Source organism: Panthera onca, chromosome E2, assembly GCF_046562875.1.
Source record: "Panthera onca isolate mPanOnc1 chromosome E2, mPanOnc1 haplotype 2, whole genome shotgun sequence".
In the NCBI taxonomy this organism is placed as follows: domain Eukaryota; kingdom Metazoa; phylum Chordata; class Mammalia; order Carnivora; family Felidae; genus Panthera; species Panthera onca.
The window spans coordinates 32,542,983-32,558,423 of record NC_138353.1 but is presented as its reverse complement, the minus strand read 5'-3'; the positions used below and the strand labels follow the sequence as shown (position 1 = coordinate 32,558,423).

The 15,441-nt window shown below is 46.2% G+C and overlaps 1 long non-coding RNA gene across 2 annotated transcripts; it reads left to right on the top strand.

The window, feature by feature from the left end:
- The first annotated feature begins 3,032 nt into the window (after window positions 1-3,032).
- On the top strand, window positions 3,033-7,405 carry LOC132690934 (uncharacterized). 2 transcript variants are annotated; one of them, XR_009615543.3, is made up of 4 exons: window positions 3,033-4,124; window positions 5,194-5,319; window positions 5,452-6,185; window positions 6,893-7,405. It is a non-coding gene; the product is annotated as an uncharacterized LOC132690934 (long non-coding RNA). The 2 variants fall into 2 exon arrangements; XR_009615542.3 differs by having other exon boundaries at window positions 5,452-7,405.
- Window positions 7,406-15,441: the final 8,036 nt, after the last annotated feature.

Sequence of the window (15,441 nt, the reverse complement as noted above, 5' to 3'; positions counted from 1 at the left end):
CATGATCTCACGGTCCGTGAGTTCGAGCCCCGTGTCGGGCTCTGTGCTGACAGCTCAGAGCCTGGAGCCTGCTTCGGGTTCTGTCTCTCTTCCTCTCTCTGCCCCTCCCCTGCTCATGCTCTGTCTCTGTCTCTCAGTAATAAAATAAACGTTAAAAAAAAATAAAACAAAAAAAGATTGTTTTTCTTACCCAGTTGTTATATGCCATCTATATTTATTTCTTATCATCTTTAAAAAAAACCCATGCAAGTACTGAATATTGTTTTAAATTCTGTGCACGGACTCTCAGTGGACTGGGCAGTGCACTATGGGGGAATCTCCCAAAGAGTCAAGTTCCAGCCCCTCGGCCTGCCATCCAGAATCCCCCACCAACCGTCCCCCACTCACCTTTGCACATTGCCTCCCACTGACAACTCACCACATACCTGTACCTTGTGCTCTGTTGATTTAGGTACTTAAAGAATACGAAGCTGTGTCCTTATTTTGTGAGAGGCAGGATAGCATAGCGGTTAAGTGCACTGCACGGGTCTAGAGCGGAAGGACACAGGTTTGCACCCCAGCTCTGCCACCTTGGCTGAGTAGCACCATTACTCTCCCCGGTGTCTCAGCTTCCTCATTTGGGAACTGGGGACAGTGATAGAACCCACCTCTTCAGGGCGGTCACAAGAATGGAATGAGTTAATTCGCGAAAGTACTTAGTTCAGGGCCGGGCCAAACGAGTCCTCCCGAAGTGTGAGCTCAGCTGGTCTTTGGTATTTCGGTCACATTTATATGTTAAATAAAAGCCCTTAAGCCTGCGTAAGGGCCCAAAGAATGAACCAGCGACTTCCCTGCCCAGGCTCTGGGTGAGAGCTTTTTGAGGGGGCTCCAAAGCCCTTTCTCCCCCGCTGGAGATGCACAGCGGAGAGCCAGAGACTCGGGAAGCTAGCTGATCTGGGAATGAGCCGGTCATTCCTCCTTTGAATCAGAAATCCCGGCAACAGAAATCACCTCTCTGTGAATGAGCCAGACGCTCTGGCCAGGGAAAATTTCCCAGGCACTTTCCGGAGACTCATTTTGAAAGTGAATTGAGACATTATCTTTAATTAAAGTGGCAATCTGCCCCCCATGAGTTTCCCATCCCTAGATGCCCAAGCGATGGCCTCTGTTTTGTCCCCTCCCTGCCTTCTCTACCTCCTTTTAATTTCAAGCCCATCAGCAGGCCAGTTTACTAAATTGGTTTTAATGGAAATTTAGCCAACATGAATAATAATGAAATGTAAAATTATTCCTTAGCTAATGAACAGCCAGCGGCTTTGGGGTTAATCGTTTGCTTCTGGTGTCAGCTTATTTATATTGAAATAGAATTGTAATAGGATTCCAAACTAAAACTGTTTCACATTCTTGATCACCGCTTACCTTAGGGTTTATTCTTTATCATTAGCCATTGTTCCGTAATCGCTCCCACTTTGGACCTACTTGTGAATTAATTAATTACCTAGCTAAACTTGAGTGGTATTTTCTTTAAAAGACAGAAAACTTGTCTTATTTTACCTTAGCATTGTGTTTTTGTTCCAAAGGTCTCCAGACGCACAGAAGTATCTTCTTCCCTGACCAGCTGGTCATCTTGATAAGTGCGGAATCATGACCTCTGGCTGTCTCCACTGATCCCCTCAGAGGACTCAGGGACAGACGGCAGAGGGATTGTCCATTTCTAGAAACTCATTTTCCTTTCTGAGGACTCAGGGTCCCCATTAGAAAAATATATGGGGTTAGATCACTAGAGCAATGTTTTTTACACCTGTGGAGGTTCTTCAGGAGTTGTTGCTGGCAGACATTGGTAGACCAGGGATGGATAGATCGGTTACTCACTTGGGAGAGAACTGGTTATCCGATCAGTTCTTTCTTTTACAGATAAGTTTTCTGACTGAGTTTTTGTTTGGAAAAACAAAAAAAGCGGAAGGTGAGGCTTACCCTGTTTTTTTAAAGAAAGCTTACACTCTGGACCAGATTCATAGTTTCCAAATCTGGCTATGTTGAAATCACAAAGGTAATAATTTCTTGGATGTAACACCAAAAGGACAGGCAACAAAAGAAAAAAAAATAACAAATTGGACTATCAAACTTAAAAGCTTCTTTGCATCAAAAGACACTATCAGCAGAGTGAAAAGGCACCCCTCAGAATAGGACTGCAATCCTGGGTCCAATGAGGGATTAATATCCAGAAGGTATAAAGAACTCCCACAACTCAACAACAAGAACCCAAACGACTGATTCAAAAATGCTCAAAGGACTTGAATAGCTATTTCTCCAAAGAAGATACTCAAATGGCCAAATAAGCAAGTGGAAAGACTTGCTAATCATGTCAATTAGGGAAAGACCCCTAATCATGGGGGAAATGCAAATTAAAACCACCGTGAGATATCACTTCACACCTACCTACCTACCTCAAAGGATGCCAGTGAGGTTTAATGATAAAATACGTGGAAAATAGTTAGCACAGTGGAACATTAAATAAATTATTGATACGTCAATTAGTTCCCCTGATGTGTATTGAGCACCCGCTGTGTGTCGACTAAGGTGCTCTGTGCTGGTGATCTGGGTTACGGGGACCATGTACTACCAATGAGCTTGCAAGAGGGCTCGGAGAAAGGTTAAATGGTAATGAAAGACGAAACTGTTTAAAGGAAGGTTAGTTTCTGATGACAGGTATTTAGACTGGGCTGTCCCTATTTTTCTTCATTTAGAAAGACCGGGATCTTGAAGAAAAAAACAACAAACACACAGAAACTACGCCATTTCTCAGCTCTTAAGACTGTGTCTAATTCCTAAAACCCCTGGAAGTGAATTCAGCCCTGGCCACCTGGGTTAGGCCTCGCTTCTGTTACTCCCATCTGGAATTCGCTAGAAGGCCAAACCCAGGCCCTTTCCCTAGGCCCTTCCCGCAAGGCAGAATTAGGTTGGGCTATTCCAAGCTGAAGTCAGGACGGGCCCTCAGCCAAGCTGCCCGCCATTGTGATTAGAGCCTGAAGGGGCCCTTGATGTCTGGCTCACCCATTTCATTCTAGAGCCGGTGGGGGGGGGGGGGGGAGGGGGTTCTGTGGCCCTGAAAGGGACCCCAAGCCTCACTCAGGGATTTATGGCACAGAAGGGGGTGCAATTATGCTATTCTAATTGTCTGTTCATCTGTCTTTGTATCATACCCTAGGGAGCACCTCTTCCCCCACGGGGGCCTCTGCCTCTCCCATACTCAGTGACCTCCCATCCAGTCCTTGTTGAAACTTACTTTTCCTTAACCCCCCTCCTTAGAAGGATTATAAATGACTAAAGAAGACAATTTGGGCGATACAAACTAACTTTATGTAACACTTCATGAAGCGGGCAGTCTCCGTTTCCAAGGGTTGAGTGAACTGCAAAATGGAGGCAGACAGCGGGAAGCTTATATGGGATAAAGAGAAAAGAATGAGGAAGAGAAGAATAGAAAAATGAATAAGGAACAAAGAAGTGAGTATAGGCAGAGCTGGCTTGGCGTCTGGGGCTTGGCTGACTGGATATACTGTTTCTCATCAGGTGGGACATTTACAGGGGCATGACAGTTATCTAAGCGTCTGTTTGCTAACGTGCCCTTCCCCCACCTCCCCCATCCCCTGGGGCAAGGGCGGCTCCATCTTGGGCCTGGAGATGTTTTTAACATAACAGTTTGCTCCTTCTGATTCACAGTGAAGGGTAAATTGTGCCCTTGGTGGGGACACTGTAGAGGGTTTGGAAGGGCTTTCTGAGGCTGGGGTCTGTGGTTTCCTCCTGCGGGCCCCCACAGGCAGCCTCTGCCCTCTCCCACAATGCACTGCAGGATGGCCACCCCTGAGTCTGTTAACAGCTATGGAATTGAAGGGCCCAGAGACTCCTGAGTACGTGTTTCCCAGATTTACCAGACACTCAGGATTATCTAGCATGCTTTCACAAAGGCTAGGATTCTGAACCCCTCTGCTTTGGAAACTCTCATTCGGTAGATGCCATGTGGAAACTGGGAATCTGTATGTTTGACACCCCCCGGGGTGATTTTTAGACTTTGTCCAGCGAAGTCAGTATTTCCTGCCTTTCTTTTCTCCCATGTAACTTGCAGATAAGAAGATTGAGCCCCGAAGGTAAGAAGTAATATTTTTAAGTGTGTAAAAATTGTTCTAGAACCCCACCTACCTTTTAAAAAATGATTTCTTCTTCTGCCCAAAAGCCTTGAGGAAGACCATAAAAGGAAAACCGTTTCTTTGTCATTCACAACCTTGACAGTTGGACAGCTCTTTCTCTGGTCTCTCCTTCGGGACAAGCATTGTCATTTTCCTTTGGCGACAAACTTGTAGTCACCCCGCCCATGAATCCTCTATAACAACCCCCACCCCCACCCCCACCCCCCCCCCACCCCCGCCCACCCACCCCCTGTCAGTTCACAGGGAGGAGTAACAACGTGCCTGGGAAGAAAAAAAAAAATCTCTCCTAAAATTATGAAATAAAAACATCAGCTCTAAATATATCATCCATGATGAGGCTTCTATTTCTGATCCATTGTGGCATGGCTGTGATATCCAAGAGCTACCGGTCTGCTAAGCTTTGCTGAAATTAGACTGCAGATATTAAAAGCAATTAATGTTCTTCTCTCTCGCCTTATTTATTTATTTCTAAGTTTCGCAATGCAATTACTTAAGAGGCCTTCGGAAGAAATCCCGAGAATCATTTTCAATCAGCAGAATGAAAATGTCGCCTTTTGTGATTTGGCAAATAAACGACGTGTAGAAATAACTCCCTTATATGCCGCTGTGTACTATTCATTAAGGGCTAATTGCTGTGGTCTCTCAATGAAATATGGCAAACTGCGCCACTTCTGTGCCAGTTTGTTTAAAATCTGCAAAGCTTTATTATTAACACTATTTAATTATGAGAATGTCAGCCATGGAGAATTCCAAACCCACACTTTCCCTTCATCATTAGTAACAGGGCAAAAATGAAACACTTTCAACAATGAAGGGTTCATATTTCAAGCTTATACAGTAGCTGCTAAAAGGCTATACTCAGAAAATCAATTTTATTAAAGTCCTTCGAGCACTAAAGGGACTTGCATGCAACTAGGCAATTTTAAAAACATGTCCAGGAGCCGCGACTTTTTGATTCATGTTTTTAGTGGGATTATTTTTGACTATTTTCAATATTGTCTCCTTACAGTGGGGTCAGGAGTGATTTGAGGAAGGGGCAAGCAAGGCAAAAGGAACATGTCCTCACAATTTCTCCCTGCCTCTATTTCCATGAGACGTGGGGATCTATGGGAACAGGCAATCCAGAAGAGCAATGGTGTGTAAGACCGGGAATGGGGGAGGAAGGGCAGGGAGGGAAAGGGGACCGCCTCGTCCCGACTTCATTTCGTTTTATATTTTTCATTTTAAACTCAGGAAAATAATAACTAACTATGGATTTCCGCCACAGCTCTACCAGCCTGGGCTTCGAAGCCTGCAGGAAGCCTTCCCAGCCACGCGAGTTCCAGAAACGCGTTCTGTTCAAATTCCTCCCTCTGCAATTTCATTTACTGCCTTCCTACAGTCGTTAACGTCACCTACTTTTATCTCTGAACTCTTCTGTTGGTGATCTGTGTGTCTCGTCTCCTCAAAAAGATCTTGAGTGTTTTGAGGGCAGAGACCCCGGATCCAGGAAGCCAACCGACTCTCTCCCCGAATACGTACTTTCCTCTTTAATGACTACTTGTCTAGCTGCCTAGCTATGTCTCTCCTCCCCAGCCTGTCTCGCAAACCCTTTGGGGAGATGTGGCTTAAGTCATCACAGGGTTTAGAAACGAGCTTGGCACATGTCAGGTCCTCAGTAGATGTTGGTCGAATCCCTTGGTGTATTAATAATCAATGGCTCCATTTCTGTGGATTCCACGTAGCCTGGCCCGGGTCTTCTGTTTTTAGTAGGTCCACAGTGATTCCTTTCTGTATTGTTATTTCAGTATTTTAACGTCATTTAGTATTTTAGCATGATTGCTTACAGGCGAAGTGGCAGGACAACGTGGGAACCCCAATCAGACAGCCGGGGTCTGAATCCTGGTGCTGCCTAATTGCAGCCATGGGATCTCCCCAGAGTGGATTAACGACTCCTCGAAGGCAAGAACCGGGTCTTATGCTTCTTATGCTTCCCAGTGTCTCTCCTGGTTTAGAACAGCGGTAAGGAACCCGGGTTACGGCATCACATGGGCCTTCATTTGAAGAGGGATTTCATTCCGTAGGACCTGGGCCACCCTGGGCTACTCCCCTAACCCTTCGAGGCCTTGGTGTCTTTATGTGTAAAAAGTGTCTCTTCCATAGTATTGTTCTCAGGATTAGATGAGATAATGCACGTGCAGCATTCGTGCTGGGCTGGGTGCAGAACAGGCTCTACAAACGCAGGCTTTGGATGACAGCAACAAATACACCATGGTTATTGTCTGGTTGAGCGGGCAAGTTGGAGGTTTCGGTGTGAAACTACGGTCGAGAAGCCAGGACATTTGAGTCCAGTCCCGTGTCTGGCTGTGGGCAAGACCTTTCACATCTGTTTGATCATCTTTGAAATGGGTACAATTTCTGTTTGCCCTGTTTGCCTCCCACCGTTGTTGGGAGGCTAGGAGAAGAGAATAGATCTAAAAGGAATGGCAGTGTGGACAACTGCCCAGTTTCTGTCTAAAATATGTATTTGGTGAGGGCTGGATGACCTCACCGGCGTCTACCATTGTGAGGACGTGTATGATCGAAGTCCTGTCCTCCAGGGTAAGGTAAGGCTAACCCTAAGCCCAACAATAAACTTAACCTTACTTGAGCACTTGCCACGGGTTGGTAGTTCATTTAATCCTCGTAACAAACCACTATGGCAATGTTATTTCCGGCTTCTTTTACAGATGAAGACATTGAAGCTCAGAGAGGGACGGCGATCTGCCCAAGGACACACAGCTAGTGAGTGGCAGAGCTGAGATTCAAACGCAGGGAGTCTAGCTGTTCACTACTCTTGGGCTGTTTGTTCTGTGGTAAACTGCTTCCCCTCGCTGGGTCTCTGGGTTCCCTTTCTCAAGATGAGCGAACAGCTTTCCACCCCGTGCTCCTTAGATCCCAGAAGGCCCTGGCGACAGAGGACAGGAGTGGAAAGGGATTGGGGCAGGAAGGGTGGGGAGAGGCCGAGGAGAGCAGGGCTCTATTTTAATAAAAACGGAATGTCCTAAGTTGTCAAACCATTAACATTTCATACACAGCTCCTTTCCTTGTGTGGATATTTCCTTGTGTGGATATTTACGGGATCATCTCCAGCTCAAGGTCAGACAAAAAAAAATCTCCTTATCATCTGGTCTAGTTCTTGCTTTGTTTTAGTTTTACACTGATGCCTTTAATTGGACTGGGATTTATTTGGTATAGGAAGTGAGGTGAGGCTCTAACCTTGTATTTTCTAAATAGTTAATCAATCTCTTTGGCACGATTTCATTAAATCATTATTAATTTCCTAACTTATTGGAAACGCTTCCTTTATCAAACAAATGAATATGTAAATTCGACTTTGTTTCTGAACTTTCTCTTCATCTGTGGACATCTGTCTACTCATGTGTCAATACCACAATGGCTGTTGCTCGTTGATCAAAGTAAATCCATATCCAATGTCTGCATGTTAATAATATTCAAAACCGCCAACTTTGGATGTGAGGTCAAAGACAACACCGACCCGTTACCATTAGGACTTTGCGTGCCTGGGCAACCTTCCATCAGAACAGTGCTGCGGTATATCAAGGCTCTGGAAACATCGTTTGCCAATTAGTCATTTGACTCATTGTCCAAATGGTTGGTGGGAAGTCTTGGCAACCATCATTAAACATTCGTAAAAGATAAGGACAGACGAGCGGGTCAGGTGGGGAGCTGAAAATGTGGTGAGCTCTCCTGGTTTCCGAGAACCCGAAGGGGCGTTTGGAGATGGGTTTCCCTGTTGACCTAGTGTCAGCCCATGATACAGATTTGGGCAGAAGAAGCCACTCCAGGATCACTGGAAATCCACTTCAGTGGAAAAATCCACTTAGCGCAGGACAAACATCCGGGAAGAAATTCCCACTGCCTCACGCTCAGTGCTGTGTCCGTGTGTCCCTGAATGCCCGTTCTATTTAAGAAAAAATATGCTTGAGTAAAGTATTGGCATTTGGTAACATCTCAAGCTAGGCCCACAGGAATGGAACGCCTTGGGTCTTGTCCTTTCGTGGCAATCCAGGTAGGCGTTGAGTGGCCTTTTTGCCACACCAAGATTTTGTTTATTTCTTTCGAGAGAAAGAGCGTGAGCAGGGGAGATGGACAGAGAGAGAGGGAGAAGGGACAGAGAGAGAGAGAGAGGGAGAGAGAGAACCCCAAGTAGGCTCTGTGTCATCAGCATGGAAACAGGGCTCAAACTCACGAACCGTGAGGTCATGACCTGAGCCAAAATCAAGAGTTGGGAGTTCAACCGACTGAGCCCCCCAGGTGCCCCCCCCCCCCAAGATTTGATGTCATGGAGTTTCACACTAAATTCCTCAAAATAACTATCTCTTTTCGTATCTTCACCTGTACTTTTTCCATTCTCTTTTGAGCCCTGTCCAATCAGGCTCCTCTTCACCAAGAACGCTCCTTTCAAGGTCATATTGTTAAAGCCCGTGGCCAAGTCTCAGACCTCATCATACTCAGCTCCTCTACAGTGTGTGACATCGTTGATCATCTTCTACTTCAGGAAGCACTTTCTTTGTTGGCTTCTAGGATACCACACTCCCCTGGATCTCACCCTCCAGCAATGGAAATGCTTTCTTAACTGGAGTTCTTCCATGATCTCCCCAACTGTTAAATGTTGGGCATTCCTGAACTCAGTTCTCAATTCCTTCCCTCCCTCTCCCATTCCTGCCCTTCCCTCACTTTCTCTCTTGTTTCCTTCCTCCCCAACCCTCTCTGACTCTTCTCCTCTTCTCTTCGCTGTTCATACTCATGCGTTTGTTGATTTTCTTCTCTGGCTACTCGTCCAGTATCATGGCTTTATCTTGAAACATATCTTTAGATGAGACCTCTCTCTCTCTCTCTCTTTTTAAGGTTTATTTATTTTTATATTGAGAGAGAGAGAGAGAGAGAGAAAGAATGTGTAGGGAAGAAGCCAAGAGAGAGGGAGAGAGAGAGAATCTCAAGCAGACTCTGCATTGTTAGTGTGGAGCCCAACGCAAGACTTGAACCCACGAACCATGAGATCATGACCTGAGCCGAAATCAGGAGTCTGATGTTCAACCAACTGAGCTCCCCAGGCGCCCTGAGACCTCTCTCTTGATCTTCAGGCTCATATATCCACTTGGGTGCCTAAAAGGCATTGCAAACTTAGCACATCCAAAACCAAATTCCTGAATTCGCCACCTGTTGGTGGTCCCCTTGCAATTCCCCCATTTCAGAAAATACCTCCATTTTCCCAATCATTTAAGCCAAATTCCTGTTGACTCTACCTTCAGTATATATCAGGACCTCTCCTACTCACCCTCTCTGTGCTACCAACCAAGCCACCAATATCTCTTAGAAGGAAGACAGAGATGGCCTCCTATCTGGTCTCCTTCCTTCCAATCTTGTCATAGTCTTTTCAACATTAGGAGTCTGCATGATTCTGTCAAAATCTGAATCTGATCCTGTCATTCCTCTGCTGAAAGCCCTCCAATGGCTTCTCGTCTTACTTGGAGGAAAAAGCAAATCCTTACAATGGCCTATAAGGCCAAAAATAAGCTCCTTCACTGTCCCCAATATAATTTTCCATTTCCTCTGTCACGTTTTCGGCTCCAGCCAGACTTGCCTCTTTGTTCCTCTTGTCTCAGGACATTTTTGTTTTTAAGTTTATTTATTTTTTGAGAGAGTGAGAGAGAGAGAGAGAGAGAGAGAGGGAGAGAACGAGACGGGGAGGGGCAGAGAGAGAGGGAGACACAGAATCCGAAGCAAGCTGGAGGCTCTGAGCTATCAGCACAGAGCCCAACGCAGGGCCAGGCCCAAGAACCATGAGACCATGACCTGTGCTGAAGTCGGACGCTTAATCAACTGAGCCACCCGGTGGGGGGCCCATTGTCTCAGGACTTTTGCACTGGCTGTTTCCACTGCCCAGGGTGCTTTTCCATCAGCAACAATCCTGTGTTCCCCAAGTCCTCCCAAGTGGTGTGTGTTGGGCGCGGGGGGGGGGAGGGGGTGCAGAGCTGTCCCCAAGCCTCCGAGGTGCAGATCCTGGCGATGGGCCTGGCAGGATGGGAAGGCTCGAGGTTACTGTCGGCATGGCAGGCGTTTGGACACAAGGCTTGAAAAGGCAACAGAACGACTTCACAAGGGAGAGCAAAAGCCAACCAAGCAGGCTGCCATCATAAACTGCCCAGCTTGCTGTCCTAGGTTTGTAGAGGATTTGTCTGGACTGATCTCCTCCGGGGAAACAGTAATGTGTGTCAGCAATTACTCTTTCAAGTCGAAACACTATCTTTATCCAGGGCGCTCAGGCGCTCACTCGCTCGGAGGGTTGTATGAAGGGAAGGGGGATGATAACTGAGGCCTTCCTGGGCCTGGGGCGGGGATGGGGGTGGGAGAGGGCACAGGGCCCGGGCCCCCGCCGTCTGGAGGGACCCCAGCCTGGGCAGCTCACCTGAGACTCAGGGGCACCCCTGAGCTGGAGCTCGGGAAAGAGAGCCAAGCCACACAGGGCCGGTTGAATGCTTTTAGTTCTAAGATAGCAATCGTGGGGGAAAATTCCCTGCGTTTGTGGAATCATAAATTTTTTAAAGTCTCTTGGCTCCACTTTTAAATTTAGTGCCTGAATAAAACGTTGGCTCGAGCTCCATATTCGATTATTAAAAATCATACTCAGGCCTGGGAGACGAGTATTTACACATCTGCCTGCTCATCTGAAGCCCCACATATCAAAATGTGGCTCACATCACAGCGCGGTTTCGTGGGAAGGGAGGCACGCGGGAACCCGGCACCGCGTTTGTTCGATGAGCAAGTTGGACTACAGGGTCTTTAAGACTCTTTCTTGCTCTAAAATTTGTGAGTACTCCTCGCTGCACTTTTACCAAAATTGTGGTTTGTTTTCCTTCCCTTGATTTTTAAAGAAATACATGGATGCTTATGTACATGTGTGCGCGTCTGTGTGTGTGTGTGAGTTACTAAAGGAAAGGTCTGGAAGGATACAGACCAGATTGACTAACAGTGGTTACCTCTTATGAGAGAACCAGGATGGGAAAGGATGTGGTCAAAGGAGACGTTAACCTTGTACGTATGTTTAATTCTTTTTTCTAAGAACATGTAGTGGCATATTGATTAATTATTTTTAAGCCAGTGCATGATTGCTGTAGGTTGTCCAGAAGCCATAGAAAGGCATAAAAATGAAAATCAAAAATGAACCCTATTTCTCTCCCGCCCCCCCCCCCCCCCCCACCCACCAGTGATGACGCTCTTGGTGTTTTGCCCTTTTGTTTCCAGAAACGTGTCCCAGGGAACCAGGCCCACTGACACAAGGTGTTCGTGTCAGGGTTATAAGGACATAGCATTTCCCCTAAAATAAAAATCAACCATAAAATACCCCGAGGAGTGAGATGTGAAAAGTGTCCATTTTGGCCCATTTAAAAAAAACCCCAAACATCTGTACATTTTATTTTCGTGGATTATGAATCATCAGGGTCCCAGACATGATAAGTATTTACCCAAAGGAGGGAGAGGGAAGTCACTAACAGGAAAAGGAGACAAGGAAGGCTCTGAGATCTCTGAGATAAGGAAGAAGCTTCTAATGTTTGCTTTAGAGGAAGTTTTGCACTGAGGAAGTTTAGTAAAAAGACAGCTGCCTCCCGATGGCTCCAGGAGGCCCACAAAAATGCCACAAAAACACCTGCGGTTCAGGAATGGCTGACATAACAAAATACATAGATTCCTTCAAAAAAAAAAACAAAAAAAACAACAAAAGAGCCTATAAACAGCTAATCTGTATTTTGGAAATTGTTTTCCATGAATTTTAATTGGACTTCACCAACAGCAACTGAGCTCATGCGTAGGCACATGCCCACACTTTAAAAGCATCACGGTGGAAAAACAAACACCATTAACTGGAAGAAAATTCTTTTAATATTAAACGATCCTCAAAATAATGCCCCGACCATGAATGCCATGTACAGTGGTGATTTATAAACATCTCAAAAAAAAAAGGGCCGAAAGACGCGGCAAGGTCATTTCTGTGGAGAATGTAGGAGAGATTGGCAGACTCCGCCTCCGTTTTAGAAGGAACAGAGGTTCTGGGTTGAGAGAAGGAGAGAGACTGGCCCCAGAGTTGGGGACCCCATACCGCGTGGGAACTGGCCAGGAGAAGAAGCTATAGTCAGAACCCCCAGCTGGGCCTCCTGACACCCATTTAAAGCAAACCTTGGGGGTAGCGTCCGGATAGTGACTCTGCCCCTGTTCTATCTGGCCTCCAACTCTGGGACTTTGGGAGCCAAGTTCCTTTTCGAGGAGTCTCCCAGTTTATGTGCAAGCTCTGGGTAACAGGAGAAGTGCATAGGGCTTTGGGGCTGGGAAGCAGGGGCCATACTCTTAAAGGCAGTATCTCTATTTCTTTGCTTTAAGCACGGAATCTGTCATTTTAATTGTCTCCATAGCAACTCTACCCTCATAAACATAATTTCTCTGCTGGAAAAGCTGGGTCACAAATGAGAAAGACCTGATTCAAACACTAACCTCTTCATCCTGAAAACAGATTCATCATGGCTCAGGGTTAGCAGGAATGTCAAGGGTATCTAGTTCAACCTGCACCTGCTGCTTGAATCTCCCTGATGACATCCTGTTAGACACTTTCGTCTTACACGCCCACAGGGGAGGGGAACTCATTACCTCCTCACATCCGAGAGAGTCGGTAACTTTTCTTCCCGCGGAGTTAAAATCCAGCTCTAAAAATCCTTCATCCAGTGGTCTACACTGTGGGGTCTCCATGACAACAGGCTGTCACATCTCCCTGGAGTCCCCCTCTGTGTTTCTTCAACTATTCCTCACATGTGTTTTTCTAGGTCCCTTTCCTGTGAGCTCATGGCCCTACCCCCTACTCACCCCACCCCACTCCACCCTGCCTTAGCTGAGAACCCCAGAACCACGATGAGTATCCACAATTCAGATGTTCAAGGCAATCTACAGAATGGATTGCATTAGTCAGGACTCCTGTGACCGCAACCCAGCTCAAAAGAGCCCATGCCAAATTAGGGACTTGACTGGTTCACACCACTGAAAAGTCCAACAGTGGGTCTCAGGCATGGCTCGATCCGTGGTCTCACTAGTGTCTCAGGGCTCAGGCTCATTACCTCCATCTATCCCCTCGGCTTCCTTCTGTGGGAGACCAGAGTGGCAAGATGGCCACCAGCAGCTCTGCGCCTGGCGGAGGAGAGGGCTCCCATCACTGATGGTTTGGGCCACAGTTCTAGGTCTGACTGTCACTGGCCTGAATTGGATCACATGCCCATCCCCCATTGTCCTAATGGAGGCCACGAGTATTGTGGAGCTCTGACTGGATGGACCTGAGCCAAACCCCCCACCCCTAGAGCTGGTATGGGAGTCAACTTCTCCCCAGACCCATGAACTGAGAATGGGATTTGCCAAAGGAAAAGAGGAGACCAGTTACCAGAAGGAGGGGGAATGGAAGCTGGGGGCGTGAATGTCCCTTACACCATGTGAAGACATGTAGTCCCTGTTCTGGGATCACTGATGGGGACAAAGAAAAGATCCTTGAGGAGGTAAAGGAGGGCTGTGGTGGGTTATCCCTGCAGGTCAGCATGTCCTTTGTAAGCACAGAAACAGTCAGCTTTCTCCCCCGGGACTTTGGATAAAAGCTTTTCCTCACAAGTACCCCAGCTTTAGCTCCACCATTCACAGCTTTCAGGTTGTTGCCACATTGTTCAGAAGGAAAGTTGATTTTTGCACTTAAATTAGGTTGCTTAAAAAAAAAAAACAATAACACTAACTCCTCTTCCTTTTCCCACCCTCTCCTCACTTTGTTCAAAGACGGGACCCACTAGAGACTTCGGGTGCTAAATGTGTATCACGAGGATAGGAAAGGGGTCCAAGTGGCAACATCAACAGCCCCTAAAGAGTGCTGTTTCGAGAAGGTGGGTGGTGCTGGGGCTCCAGGTAGGGCTCTGATATGAAGCAAAAAGATCTTAGGGCGCTTGGGTGGCTCAGTCGGTTGAGCATCCGACTCATGATTTTGGCTCAGGTCATGATCTCACGGTTCTGTGCTCTGAGTGTAGAGCCTACTTGGGATTCTCTACCTCTACCCCTCTACCTCTCTCTCTCTCTCTTTCTCTCTCTCAAATTAAGTCATAAAAGTGAAACCCTATTGGACTGCCTTCTGCGCCCCCCGTCCCCTGGCCCGCCCCAGGAACAACAGTCTTGGGGACAGGAATAAACAACGTGATTGGCCAGTTACCAACGACCGAAGCCCAGAGTCAGATGAACAGCACGCCAAGCTCGTGTGACTCTCACGTTTTGACTAAAATACTAGAAGACCGCAAACACAGTACAGGCGATCTGTTTCAATTAACACAGTGACAAAACATCCCAAGTATACACCACCCTCTTTCAAGGTTGACGGAAACAAATACCCCGGTAGAAAAAAAAAAAAAAAAGTAAAAGACTTAACCAGCCACTTCGTAAATGAATAAAAACGGATGAAGTTTCAACCTTCATACCAATCAAGGGATTTAAAACAACAGGATGTAATATTTGGGGCCTATCTAAAAGCTAAAAGTATTTAAAGCGATGATGCCGAGGGTTGGTGGAAATGTGGGCATATATTCTCGTGTATTCTGCTCAGGAGAGTAGGAAGTGGCCCACCTTTTTCGGAGGGCGTTTCAGCAATTTCTACACAAAGCTTCAGAAATAGGCATGCCTGGTGACCGGGCAAGTCTACATTTAGGAATCATCCAGACACAATTATCATACATATTTATAAAGCTTTACGTATAAGAACAATTACTGAAGCCTTACGTGCAGCAGCAAATTATTAACAAAATTAAATTTCCAAAAATAAGATATTGGCTAAAAGAGCCATGAAAATCCCATTTTGGAAGAATCTGGTGACACAGGAAATGTTTATAATATACCAGAAATTAATAAGCAAATTGTGTGTGTGTGTGTGTGTGTGTGTGTGTATGTGTGTGTGTGTGTGTGTGTGTGTGTGTGTGTGTGTGTGTGTATTTGGAAGAAAGATTAGAAGGATAATGTCCAGAATATTAGCTATGGTTATCTCTAGGTTTGGGATGATGGGTGATTTTTTTTGTCTGTATTTTTTATATTTTCTGTCGTAAAAAAATAATGCTGACAATGGCTATTATTTACTGAGGACTTAGGGCATGCCAGGCATTGGGAGAAACTTCTCATAGGCTAATTTGCCACGGCTACCACCTTGTGAGAAAGATAT